Consider the following 13,753-nt stretch of genomic DNA (forward strand, 5'->3'; position numbering starts at 1 on the left):
GAGACTTGGGGGAACTTAGACGCTTGACTTTAAGGAGTTGTCGGGGGCTAGGAAAGCTTCCAGAATCCATTGATGAATTGGGATTCTCATTAGTAGAGTTGGATATTTCAGGTACAAGTATTTCGAAGTTGCCTGATTCAATTAATCTCCTTTGGAGATTGGAAGTGCTGAGAATGGATACTTCTTTCTTAAGAGAATTTCCGCGTTACATTGGAGGTATGTTTTCCCTGAAAGAGGTACATGCCTCATGGTGTAGGAGTTTGGAGGGAGGCATTTCGAGTGATATCGGCCATCTACATCACCTTAGAGAACTAAGGCTTCGGGGTACTCGTATATCCAGCCTTCCGTCAGAAATCCAGTTACTGTCAAGTCTTCAGACTCTGGATTTACTACACTGCGACTATCTTAAAGAGTTGCCTCCCCTTCCCTCTAACCTAATTAATCTCCATGTCAATCCCGATGTGATGCAAAAAAAATGTAAGAATCCTCAAAATTTAGCTGTTGGTGGCACTTATTGCGATAAATAATACAATGTTAGTTTGGATCAGATAATTGAGTGTTATCATTTATAGTTGAGTGTTATCATTTGTCGTTATTAGTAGGGTTGATTACTTAACACCCCTAAAACTTTTAGACTTGTGTCGACGTACTCTTCTCAATCCAATATGTTTCCCTCTTTCTTATATTTCTATTGTTCATCTCGATGTGGTGTATATGTATCGATTCAGCATAGTCATGAATTTCAATTACTGTCGGTAATATTTTCATAGCAACTACGGTAAACTAACAATACACATGCACTGATTAAGAGAAAACGCTCATGCCATTGAAAATTAACTGGAGAGCAATGCTTTGTGTCATTGGAAAGTAGCCGTATTGTACATATTAGTCGTAAATTACTTTCCAAACTCTGACGATGTGGCACAATAGCACTGAATTTCGAGAGGTTACATATTATCCTCTCGAGCTTTGATTTTTGTTTTTGTCACTATTTTATTTCCCTCTGCATAGCAAATTAATTGCTCCCTGAAAGGGGACTTGTTTTTCTTGCCTAGAATAATCTCTACTACATGGTGAATGAAGTTAAGAAATAGAAAGGATGTATGACTAATGAAGGTGACAATAATTCAGATAAGTTTGTCAAGAACAATAAATAATCCATTCTCAAATAACAATTGACGGTTATGTAAACTTGAAATATTGGTTATTGCGACAAAAATCAAAGTTCAAGAGTTAACTTGTAACTTTTCGAAGTTCAGGATTTATTGTGCAACGGTATGAGAGTTCGGAACAGTGATTGGTAACATTGTCAATTTTGGGAGCTATTGTGAAATAATGCCTAATTATCCCTGGTACTATGATTGTTTAGTCCCCCGGGAATGATTCATGTGACATCCGAAATTCGACCGTTTCGATAAAGTGAAATGGGCATTTCGTCGACGTGCCTATATTTTTTTTCTCTCGAGCCGATCACTCAAGAGTTAACTAACCTATTGGGTAAAGCCGTTAAGGGATGTATCAGCTGTAAAATCCCTAAAAGCTACCTAATTAGTTGGATTTGGCTAAAATCACGTCCGATCGATTTTTAACCACGAAATCAACTCGATTTCGGGGAATCGAATTTACAAGCGCGTCATAATTCTTATTTTTTAGGATCCTGTCTCATCGCTCGTCAATTTATGGACGGGTCCGAAATTTCAATAAAGAAATTATCGGAAGAAAATTGAAGACCAAAAAGAAAATAGAATGGAAAGGAAAGAGAAAAGGAAAATTTGCATAAAGGCATTATGCATTTTCTTTTTCTCCTTTTCTCTCTCTCTCCCTCTCTTTCTTTTCTTTCTTTTTCTTTCTTTTCTCTCTCTCTCCTCTCCCCCTCCCCTCGTGCGATTCCCCCCCACCGCTCACTTTCCTCTCTCTTTTATTGACCGGTCAACCCTATCCCTTCCTCTCTCTCTCTCTCTCTCTCTCTTTTCTTCTTCTTCCTCCGCACGCTCGACCGAACCAGCTTCTTTCTCCTCCTTCTTTTCTTCGCGTGCGAACCAGAAGCCCGAGCAGGAGCAGCGCAGCTCGTCGTCGCCACCGTCCCGCCGCCCGCACCCGCGCCGCGCCCATGCGCCCGCCGCCATCCCACCGTCCGTCGCCGCTGCCGCTCCTCCCTCCGCGCGATCCAGCCAACCCAGCCCCTGTTCCGCACCGACCAGCCACCGTCCGGCCACCTCCGGCCACCGCCCAACCTCGCCGGACCACCCCCGCGACCCCCTCGCCCTCCGCCGGCTTCCCCTCGCCGCCCTAGCCGCCGGAGCGGCTCCGTTCAGCCCCGACCAGCAAGACCCACGGAGTGGGTTTCAGCAGCTTCGGGCCCGCTTTTGGGCCGTTTCCGGGCCCCGGATCCGCGAGTCGCTTTGGGAACAATCGTTCCTCGCGTCGCCGCCGTCGGATTGATCCAATTTGCGCGCGAATTGGTGAGTAATCTCACTAATCTTGGATTAGTTAACTAATTATGCTTAAGGTTGGTTTAGATTTAATTAATTATGTTTAGGTTGTTAGATTAGAATAAATTAGCAATTATTAGCCAATTGTGATGTGATTTAGATAAATTGATTGTGCATTAACAAGTAGACGTGGTCTACTATTTAATGGAAGCATCTCGGAATTTTCCGACCCCTAATCGGGCTTCAATTTGGCGATTCGGGCCTAAGTGGGATTTTTGGCATTTAAATATTAATTTTCGGAATTAAATTAAATAATTATTTATTTCCCGAAAATTCAAGGGAGATGGTCCGGAACCGGAATATTATGCAGATGACTGTGGTGAAGTCCATTTATTTAATCGGGCTTTATTTTGAGTTAAATTGAATTATTAATGTTAATTATTTAATTTCCGAAATTAATTAATTAATTATTTATTTTCCGAAAATTCAACTGGGATGGCCCGTGATCGGAAATTTATGCTGATGACCGTGGTGAAGTTCGTTTATTTAATTGGGCCTTATTTTGAGCTAAGCGGAATTTTTAATGTTTAGTAATTAATTTTCGAAATTAATTATTAATTAATTATTTTTCAGAAATTAAGAATAAGATGGTCGACGGCCGAAATCTCATGCTGAGTATCGTGGCGCAAACCCGTTTATTTATTTGAGCTTTGAATTGTGCCAAATTGATTTAATCGTGGATATTTAGGATGTGTTCCTAAATTGATTATTTGGGTAAATTGAGTATGAATTAAGGTTGTGAATAATTACTTTAGAAATGAAATGAATCATCATGAAAGGCACGTGGCTCGATGATTAGTACGTCGCCTTGGAGAATGCATGTGGCTCGGTGATTGGTTCTATTAGTTATAACTGAATAGCATTATATTTATCAGCTTTGGGTGAGCATATGGTATACTATATCGGCCTTCGGGCGATATGTCAGCTTTGGGTGAGCAGTATACCAGTATACTATATCGACCTACGGGCGATATGTCAGCTTTGGGTGAGCAGTATACTTTATTATCAGCTTTGGGTGATCATATGGTATATTATATCGGCCTTCGGGCGATATGTCACTTTGGGTGAGCAAAGATATCAAGATACTATATCGACCTACGGGCGATATGTGTCGCTTTGGGTGAGCGGTATACTTTATTATCGCTTTGGGTGAGCATATGGTATACTATATCGGCCTTCGGGCGATATGTCACTTTGGGTGAGCAAAGATATCGATATACTATATCGACCTTCGGGCGATATGCCGGCCTTTTTTGGGTGAGCAAAGTATACCTTATTATCAGCTTTGGGTGAGCAGTCCTGATTTGATAGGACTTTATAGATAGTATTGAATATGCCGACCAAGCATGGGTCGTGATGTCATGTAATCGACTAGGTCGATTGATCATTGTTTTGATATGATGCTATGAATTGATTGACTGGATGGAAATGACCGTGAGTGGTCTTGTTGACATGTAATTGACTAGGTTGATTTGATCGATGCTTCGATCCGTGAGGTGATTGCTTGAGCGCCTATTGTGAATTGTACTGACTTGCAGGTGGGATCTGATGCTAAGGTACGTCTTCTGACCTATGCGTGTTTAGGCAGCCTATAGTATAATGGTTTACTAATCGGGCTTAGTGGGGTAGAACTCACCGAGACGTAGTCTCATCCCGTTTGGGGAAAACATTTCAGCCCCGTTGAGGAGCCGAGGAGGAATCGAGAAGGAGAACTCGGGAGGTGAAACCCGAGTAGAAGGATTTTGGAAGAAGAAGATAATCCCGAGAGGGGCCTTGAGTATGACTGGATGGGCCGAGAGTCTATCTTCTTTTGAGAATTCATTTCGATGTGAATAGTTATGAAGTGATTTGTGTTTTGTATAAAAGTTTGGTTATAAATTTCAATATGAAAAATATGGCCCTTTTTCTATCCTATCGTTTTATTGTCTGGGATTTTAATCGCTCCGCATGTGCTTAATAAATGAAAGGGCCACGATACATTGTCCCTGGGATATCGCATTATAAAATCGACCAAGAATGAAGGATGTGCGCATGCCCGAGGATCGGGGCGTGACAATTCACCAGTAAAATGTTGGATTGTACCCGATTATCCTCGGGTTTCATCAAGATGAAAAGTACAAAAATCCAACTGGGTTGGATCTGTAAACCTCTTGAACAATAAAGTGAGCGTTAGTTATCTATCACAACACTTACCTCTAAAGGCACGTGCATCGAACATTTCAAATTTTAGATGAATTGACAATAATCTCCAAACTACAAATTTTCTAGCTATAAAATAGATTAACTATATTGAGTACCAATGTATTTTGATTTCAGCTTCGTATCTTTTCTTGAGCTGTCCATCAACAACAGTTGCAATCTTCTGTATGGAAAATGCTCATGTCGTTGAAAATTAAAAGTAGAGATTGTTAAAATATGTCTCGATTTTAAGCTCAAAATTAAATCGAAAATTTTTAATTTAAAATAATCATAAAGGAGTCCATGACCAATTTTCGGATATTAGCTTTCATAATGTGTGTTGAGGTCTTCATCCACTAAGATTGAAAAGTGGACTTTCGGTCAAATTGAATTTTCATAGAATATATATATATATATATATACGTACGTACGTATGTTTGTTGCACATTGGATTATATCATTGTTGCAACCTACCCTTTAGGGGAGAAAATATAAGTTTAGGGATATCATCTAAAGGATAGGTCTATGGCCCACGATTAGGCATAGGCTCTCCCAAGTCCATCCTGACATGACATTGGGTGTTCAAATTGAGAGTGTGAAAATTTTCTAAAGAAGGGGTTACCATTGGCTTATTGAGGTTAGGTAGAAACCAAGCGAGGTATGAGAGAATCTAGGATTGAAAACTTAATTATACTGATTAATTAATTAGTATTCTTTCGGTACCTAATCTTGTTCATTTAAAAAAAAAAAATTTGTCAGGCAGACTAAATTGAATTTATACCTATCCACTAACATGTGAGGTGATCATACGGCTACACAATCATTATCGTAATAATCATCAACCACGGAAAGCTTAAATACATTTCATGGGATAACAAATAATTAACACTAAGAAAAAGATAAACGCTAATCCTAACTAGACTAAAGATAAGCTAAAATCAATGTATCAATATCGCGCAGTTAAGGGCATTTTTCTTTAAGGACAATTAAAACTCTAAGGTAAAACCCCAAGGGCTTGGTTAATCTTGAGTATGATTCTAAATTGAAAGACTCCCCGCTTTTCAAGAAAAAAATAACCCAAAAGATTAATTTAAATCTTTTTAAGGATTTTTAATTTTTAAATTCCTTTTAGAATTTTCAAATTTTTAGAAAAATTGAATTTTTGAATTTTCCAAAAATTCTAGATTTTATAATCATTTTGAATTTTTTTTATTTCTTTTATTTTTCTAATTACTACTAAAATTTTTAATATTTTCCAAAATTTGGAATTTTCTGAAAATTTTGGAATTTTTCTTGATTTTTTAAAGAAGATTTGAGTTTTTTAATATTTTCTGAGATTTTTGAAAATTTTTGGATTATGAGATTTTAATATATTTTTAATATTTAATAAAATTATATCAGGAAAACGGGTTCGGACCAGGTAAATCCCCTGATCCGGCCCGTTGAAGCGATCCAACGACCCGGACTCGACCCAATTCGAGTAAAAAAAAAGGAAATAAAATTTTCAATTTTTTTAGTTTTTTAATGATTTTTCTATTATTATTTCTTTTTCTGTTTTGTCTTCTTCACTATTTTGTCTTTTTCCCCGCGCCATCTTCTTCAACCTCGCGACTCCTCCGAAGCTTTCCTCACCTGCAGACCCTTGGCTGAAGTAACAACTCCATCGCACAAAATCCAGAACTCCGGCCACCGCTCTATATCAGACGGCCAAACTCTCCGAACCACAACCAACCACCGGACTGCGCCACCAACCGCCGCGGGCCTATTGCCAGTCGTCTACTCCGACGATCAAAACAGTCTTTAAAAAAAACCTCACCGAAGCCACACATTTAATAGAGAGAGATGCTGACTTGAACGGCCTTAAACTGTGGGGGGCTCGTCGGCGAGGGAAGGTAGTTCCGGTGGAGATCCTTCCTCCAGTAGCTCAAAAAGATGGTAGACGTGGCATGGAATCGCAAGAAAATATACGGAGAAAAGATGACAGCAGACATAGTTCAACAAAACAAAAGTAAACAATCATCAAACTAAACTTCTGAACATCAATCCGACGATCATGGACTTCAGCCATTCACTCAAGCATTTTATTGAACATCTAGTATGCACTGGCTATGGACTCATTTAGACACACGGATTCGGGTGCATATCGACACGACATGCACGAACAACAGTTAAGATCAACTCAGGGACAGATTAATCGAATTCAGAATAGATATGAACAAGGAGCAACTAGTTTTGGCCGCAACGAGCTCATAGAACCCAGATCTCATGCAGGCATTTTCACGAGCATTGGTATGCACTACTGAAACGATAGATTTTGACTCGATCAAGACTCAAACACAGGTCTGGGTTCCTAACAGAGGGCGCCATAACGCATTACAACGCTGACGAAGGACTGGCAGAACCAAAGCTCCCATGAAAACAAAGCGAGTATGCTCCGCAGACCTACCTGGTTGAATGGGGAAGGGCTGCAGCGAAGGGCTGCGGCGGACGGCGGCTCTCGGGCGGACCACTGACGATGGCGAGGCGCTCCTTCGAGCTCGCTCTCTCCCTTCAACGGCTGAAGATTTCCCAGACGAAACCCTTGAATCCTCCTCTCCCTGTTCTTCTCTGGAGAGAGAAGACCAGCCGAGAAGATCGGCCTCCGTCCCTTACGCCCATTGCTCACGGTATCTCCTCCCTCCTCTCCAAAACCGAGGCCCCTCTCTCTCAGCCAAAATCTGCAGAAAAACCAGAACCCCCTCTTTGTCGGTCTCTTTCTTCCCCTCTCTCTCGCTCACCCTCTCCCCCTTTTAAGGGCCACCGGCCAGCGCGCATGGCTTCTGCCATCACCAGCTCGCTGGCCGGCCTGGCCCTGACCCGTGGATCACGCTGCCGTCTGCCCTCGCGATCCTCTGCCTCCCTCTTCGGTTTGTACGTCTCTTTCCTGCAGAAGCAAAACCAGCGTGAGGGCGTGAGGGAGGAAGAAGACCCATGCGCGGGCCGGGCCGAAATGAAAGTAGATGGGCCTGTCCGCGGGAAAATAAGAAAAGAAGGAAGAAGAAGAAGAGGAGGAGGAAATGGAGGCCGGGCAAGCCCAGCCCCCTGCCCGGCTTTATTCGATTTCATTTTTTCTTCTCTCTTTATTTGATGATTACAATTTTCGATAATACTAATATTTTTTATTATTCTCTTTTTCTTTTCTTTTTGATGAAAAATATTTTTGGAAAAATTTAAAAATTATCATTAGTGATGCAAATATTCTTAATGCTAATACGCAATGCAATTTAGTGAAACTTATTTTTTTGTCTAGGGTTTAAAAATTAAACCCTTATTTTCTACGCAATTAAATTTTAAATAAAATGATAAAATTTATGTGTCAACAATCATCTAGTGAAAGTACCGCATGCATGAGTGCTTGGTGTTCTGTGGGTGGTGACATGCAAAGGACTTCATCATAAGGCTTTATAATTCATTCGTGAGGTTTAGAGATTATTTAGCGAGGAATTGTGGGGTTGAACACTTCATGAGTTATTGGGTGTACTTGGGGTTTGGAAAATACTAAGAGTGTTTAAGTGACTCGAGTGTAATTATAACCTCTGTTGTGTTGTTTGATCTATAGTAAAATTTGTTACTACTCTCTTTGTAGGTGTAAATCATTACAATCAAATCACATGAATCCGATGTTCGATTTATTTCTTTATTTTGTTCATTTTATTGTTCAATCACTTACTTTCGCAATAGAGACTATGCTTTATGTCATTGATAAGTAGCCATATAGTACATATGTTTTTTTGGTAAGAGCCATATAGTACATATTCGTTGCCGAAGAAAAGCAATTAACCTCATGAATGGCCATCATTTTCTTAATGAAACATTTCATTTATAAATGTTCTGTTTATTAGAAATCGGAACTGGGACTACATATCCAAGTTACACTAGTTGCGTTCTTTTAATCTGCAGCTCACGTGTTGGAGTGTAGATCATCAACATGTTTGTTTCTGGTCAATTTTTTTAAAATGAACTAGAGGTGTTTGGTTTCAGATGAGTCAATTCCCAAACTACTGATACGAGACTTACTAGAGTGTAATTGGTCTAAAAGATAGGAACTTGGCCAAGCTTAAACCCACATTGCGTCTCAGCGTGAAAGAGTTGGTCTTGCTTCCCTTTTTCATAATTTACTGCACGAAAGGATATGTAGATGCAAATCAACCAATGAAAAGATAATGTTCAGTTTATTTTGTAGAAAATGAATGATTTTGAAAAATATTTTTTTTGAAAAGGATCACTTGCATTGCTTACAAAAATTGATGAATAAAAATATTTTCATTTTCTACAAAAAAATTTAAATAAAAATTGTTGTTGATGATAAAAATAATTTTTTATTGATTAATTATTTTAAGAGATACAAACGATCATTTTTTTCAAAAAATATTTTTCAAATTATTTATTTTTTGTGAAACAAACAAAGCCTTAACAACCCCTTCACCAAAAAAAAAAAAAAAAAAAAAAACAGAGCCTTAACAAACCATTCATTGCATAGAAAGTTAAGCATTGGCCCCGATCCCTATAAAAAAATAGCATTAGTTCGCAAGTTAGGCATTATCATTTAGTAGATTAAGCCCATACAAACTGCATTGTAATTGGACTGGCCTAAGCAGGGAGGTATGAACTTACTAGAATTAATTGGACTAAGCCCATGGGAGTATGAATTTCGACCAAACCGTTGAATACTCGCCATAGCCAACAATTGCATGTGTATTGCACCGGGGGTGATCTGAATTAAGAAATTGGCTCCTTTAATTTAACTTGGAAAGCAAAAAGGCGTATTCACTACCAATATGAGCTAGCACCTCTCAAGGAGATTGAGAATGATACTCTTTATTTTTTATGGAAGTTAATGGGTCATTATTTTGGGGGAAAAAAGGCTAGTGAGAGGCAAGATGGGCAATATACTAAACACCGAGTGAAGCTGGGAAAGAAAAGAAATTAAAAAAAAAATCAAAACATTTGTGGAAGGTAAAGCAGCTGAGCCATGAATCCGCATGGATAGTGAATATGTGAGTTGGACTTTCTACCTAATTACACAATGTAGCAGTTGGACTTTCTCCGCCTTCCAGTGGGCCTTCTGATGGGTTGGCGTCATCTGACCGCCCTTATGCTTGTCTGTATGAGAAGTTTGGCAAGGCTTATATTCATGAGTACCGTTGACACTAAAATTTTATTATTTTATTGAGGACTTAATTGCATATAAAATTAATAATTAGTAGTAAAAAAAAAAAAAAAAAAAGGAAGTAAAGAGTAAGTAGATAATTTTCATCAAAATGCATCATGTATGTTTTTTGTTAAAAACCATTACGCATAGACAAAAATTTCCAAAAAAATTGTCATCAAAAAGAAAAAAAGTAAAAGATTTCATTAAAAGGTATAAGAAAAATCAAATGGGGCCGAGTAGAGGATTTTTCTTCATGTGTGGGCTCACCCACCTATCTCTTTTTCTTTTCTCCCTTTTGCGTTTGGGCCAGCCCATCTCCTTTTATTTCACCCCGGCCCACGCGCGGTCATCTTACTCCCTCATGCCAACCACGCTTCTGTGAAAAGAAGGAAATAGAGGAGATAGGGGATCGCCATGGAGCAGATGGCGGCGTGATCCGCGGGTCGAATCAGTCCGGCCAGAAAGCTAGCGGTGGCAGGGGGCATTCGCGCCTGCCGGTCGCCCTTAAAAGAGAGAGGCTCGCTCATTTGTTCGGGGGGTTTTCTTTTGGGGTTCAAGCTAAAGAGGGAGAGAGATTGGAAGAGCTCGGGAGAGTTTTAAGTGAGTGAGAGGGAGAGAACCAGACAATGAGGAAGCTCGAGAGGGTGGTCGACCGTCGCCAGAGTCCGTTCCTCAAGCGCCGTCCCCGCAGTGCTCCCCCTCGAACCAGGTAAGTCTTGTGCATAGCTTTTTGATTTGTGTCGAGTTGCGTCACTTTCCCGAGGATCTCGCTTCGGGAACACCGCGGGACAGCCAGTCATTGCTCGATCCATTTCGAGTTCACCCTCCCATCGCCGTTGCGGAAGTCAAGTAGGGATCTCTCATTTTAAACGCTCATTCCTGTGAACCCCCGCTTCTGTGGGCTAATGTGGTTAATTTCAAATGCCCATTTGATGATTTTTTTTTTTAGTTTGCCCCTGAATCCGAGTCCAAAAAGGGTTGATATTGTTCCTCCCTTTCATGCCCGCCCCATGTTCGAGGATATGTCCAAGCCGGCCCTGACGTTGGCCTATCTTCTCAATTGAATATGTTCCCTCTTTCTTATATTTCTATCTTTCTTCTCAACGTGGTTTATACGTATCGTTGTAGCATAGTCACGAATTTCAATGACTGTCGGTAATATATTCATAGCAATTATGATAATATAACAACACATGCACTAAGGGCCCGTTTGGTTCAGCTTTGGGGAAATGCCCTTGAGAGAATGCAAATACTTTTGAGTAAAGGGTTTAGAAATGCTAGACCGTTTAGAATCAGAATCGAAAAGCCCTTTAGGGAAATGCAAGACTGTTTGGTAAACATGTATTTGAAAAGCCCTTTGGTGAGACTAAATTAAGTTTTTTAGTTTTAGTATTTTTAAAATTGTAAAAAAGAAACAATGACTATATAACATTTACATTTTCATGTTGAGAATAATATAAAAGATACATATTAATAAATTCATTTAAAAATTATATTAAAAGAATTTGATTATAGATTAAATGCAAAGCTCAACTTTTGGCTAAGGATTTTTTTAAGTTTGTTTTCAACTTTGAATATTTTTTTTAATTATTAAAATATTAATCATTTTCGTTAATTAATGATCATTCTAATATATTAATAAAAAGTTGGGCTATTGATTGTCAAAAAATAAAAATGATATAGCCAAAAAAAAGTGAACTTATCTGGTGAATAATAAAGCGACTGATTGTGGATGTTATTTTTTTTAGTAAGCATCGCATATAAAAATGGAAAGATTTTGTTCCATAAGTGATGTTTCGTTGAATATTCACATATATTTTAAGATATTTTGTTGGCAATTATTGCAATTGGTAGATAGTATAAAAAATTAAGTGATATATTATGTCAGCTCCGTGTTCATTAGTTAGTTTCGTGTTAACATCGTTGATTTGGCATCATATACATGTGTTGTATCGTGTCGTGTCGGTTCAATAATTTTCAAATCGTGTTTATGTCAAGTAAGTTGACACGATCAATTAATCATGTACGTACGACACTGACATGAATCGACACTGTGAATCGTGAGCTATATTTCTTGCTTACAAAGAAGAGCAAAGGAAGCATAACATCGATTGCTCCAAATTTTACCATGGGTAATCGGCAGGCCAAGATTATTAGCCGTGACATGAGACTTCTAAATTTTGGCAGTATATAAATAAATTAATTAATTAAAACGAGAAAGACTTGAATTATTAAAAGAAGAAGCAAATCCATAGTTATGATTAGGAAGAAGCAACGTAGAAGCAAGGGGGAATAAAATAAAACAAAAAGAAAATAAAGAAAAAGAAGGGGAAAAAATCCCAGAAAAATAGGCTCGAATTCCCCCTCGAGTCGATTTGGCTGTTCTGAGTCTTCTAACCACCCAAACCCTCACCAATGAACTATATCCTGCAATGATTATCAAAAGATTAACTGAGAACCATCTTATGTTATATTGCCATAGGATTGATGCTCGCATGGCCTGGTGGGAACCGGCCTGGCAATAGAATTTGCATTGACAGGAATAGTTCTATCAGTAGTCGAAACAATTTCACCGGGTCTTGCTGTTCCGGAAGCTTCCACTATATCACTAGTGCTTCCAGATGATGGCGGCTTAAATGGCGCAGGACCTGATGAACCCCGGCTCTTTCCCACGGCTTAGGAGGTGGACCATTTGTTGCGGAAACAGGGAATGAATGTCACAAACTAATGCAAACAAACAAGGAGGACGGATGGTTGGGGTCGATTTTACATCGTGGCCTGACTTTGCACCAGCTGCCTCAAGACTAATCACTCTAAGGGCAACACCCAACATGAGAATCCCTGTTCAATTATCACTACAAAACACGGATCATTCAAGCAGATAAAGAGTTAAGAGACACCAACCGACGATTGCCCTTAAAGATACACAAACGGCGGGACCCAATAGACGGAAAAAGCAGCTAAGCTCGTAAAGAAAAAAACCCAGAATGCAGAGTCCACACACAACGGAATTAAACCAAAAAAGATAGAAACTTCAATTACAGACTCCCACCAAATTCGGCTACGAGAATAAAGCCCCTCCTTTTTCAGCACGCGACCACAAAACTTAAAGCGAATGGGAACCCAAATCAGAGAAGACAGAGCACTCGATTCAGCCGGACGTAACCCATAATTGCATCAAGAACGGAAACGAACGAGCAAGAACGAAAGACAAGAAAGGAGCGAACCCAACGCGCCGTTACTGGAGTCCATGGCAGGATAGGAGAGAGCTCCGAACCCAGATGAAGCACCCCGTTATGCCTAATTCACGCGCGAAGCCTCCTTTGGACCTTGGGCGGAGAGCCGAAGCCGTCGCCGTCGCAGGAAGCGGAGCCGTCGCCGATCCGCGAGAGGAGGACCTCCGAGTGGTGCTCGGATTGCTCGGATCTCGGATCTCGCTCGCTCGTGCGACGAACTTCGGCCTTGATGGAGTGGTGCTCGGATTCAAATCGGGATGGAGTGGTGCGAGTTGCAGGGAGAGGAACACTGCAGAGAGAGCCGCGTCGATGGAGAACGCTGCAGAGAGAGCCGCGTCGATGGAGAAAGAGAGGAAAACGTGGAAAGAGCTAGGGTTTTGTTTAGAATGGGTAAAAGTGGACTTTCAATAAAATTTTAAGGGTAAAATAGGCAATCGGGAAAAATTCATTAATTCCCTACCTCAGCATGCCGAAAATGCTGAAATGCCCAAAGCAGGTCCCCACTGCCGCCAAGATTCAGCAAAGATTTCTTAGCAAGAAATCTTCAAACGCCGAACCAAACACCCTTATATTTTTCCCAAGGCCAAAATAAAGTGCAGGAAAATCGAACCAAACACCCCCTAAGTAAGAGAGAACGCTAATATCATTGAAAATTA

At 39.9% G+C, this 13,753-nt stretch overlaps 1 long non-coding RNA gene across 1 annotated transcript; it reads right to left on the minus strand.

Moving 5' to 3' along the window:
• Positions 1–12,070: 12,070 nt before the first annotated feature.
• On the minus strand, positions 12,071–13,462 carry LOC120295417. Its single transcript, XR_005552787.1, has 2 exons — positions 13,089–13,462; positions 12,071–12,716 (listed from the first exon to the last, which is right to left on the minus strand). It is a non-coding gene; the product is annotated as an uncharacterized LOC120295417 (long non-coding RNA).
• Between the last annotated feature and the right edge of the window lie 291 nt (positions 13,463–13,753).

This window comes from Eucalyptus grandis, chromosome 7 (assembly GCF_016545825.1).
Source record: "Eucalyptus grandis isolate ANBG69807.140 chromosome 7, ASM1654582v1, whole genome shotgun sequence".
NCBI classification, from domain to species: domain Eukaryota; kingdom Viridiplantae; phylum Streptophyta; class Magnoliopsida; order Myrtales; family Myrtaceae; genus Eucalyptus; species Eucalyptus grandis.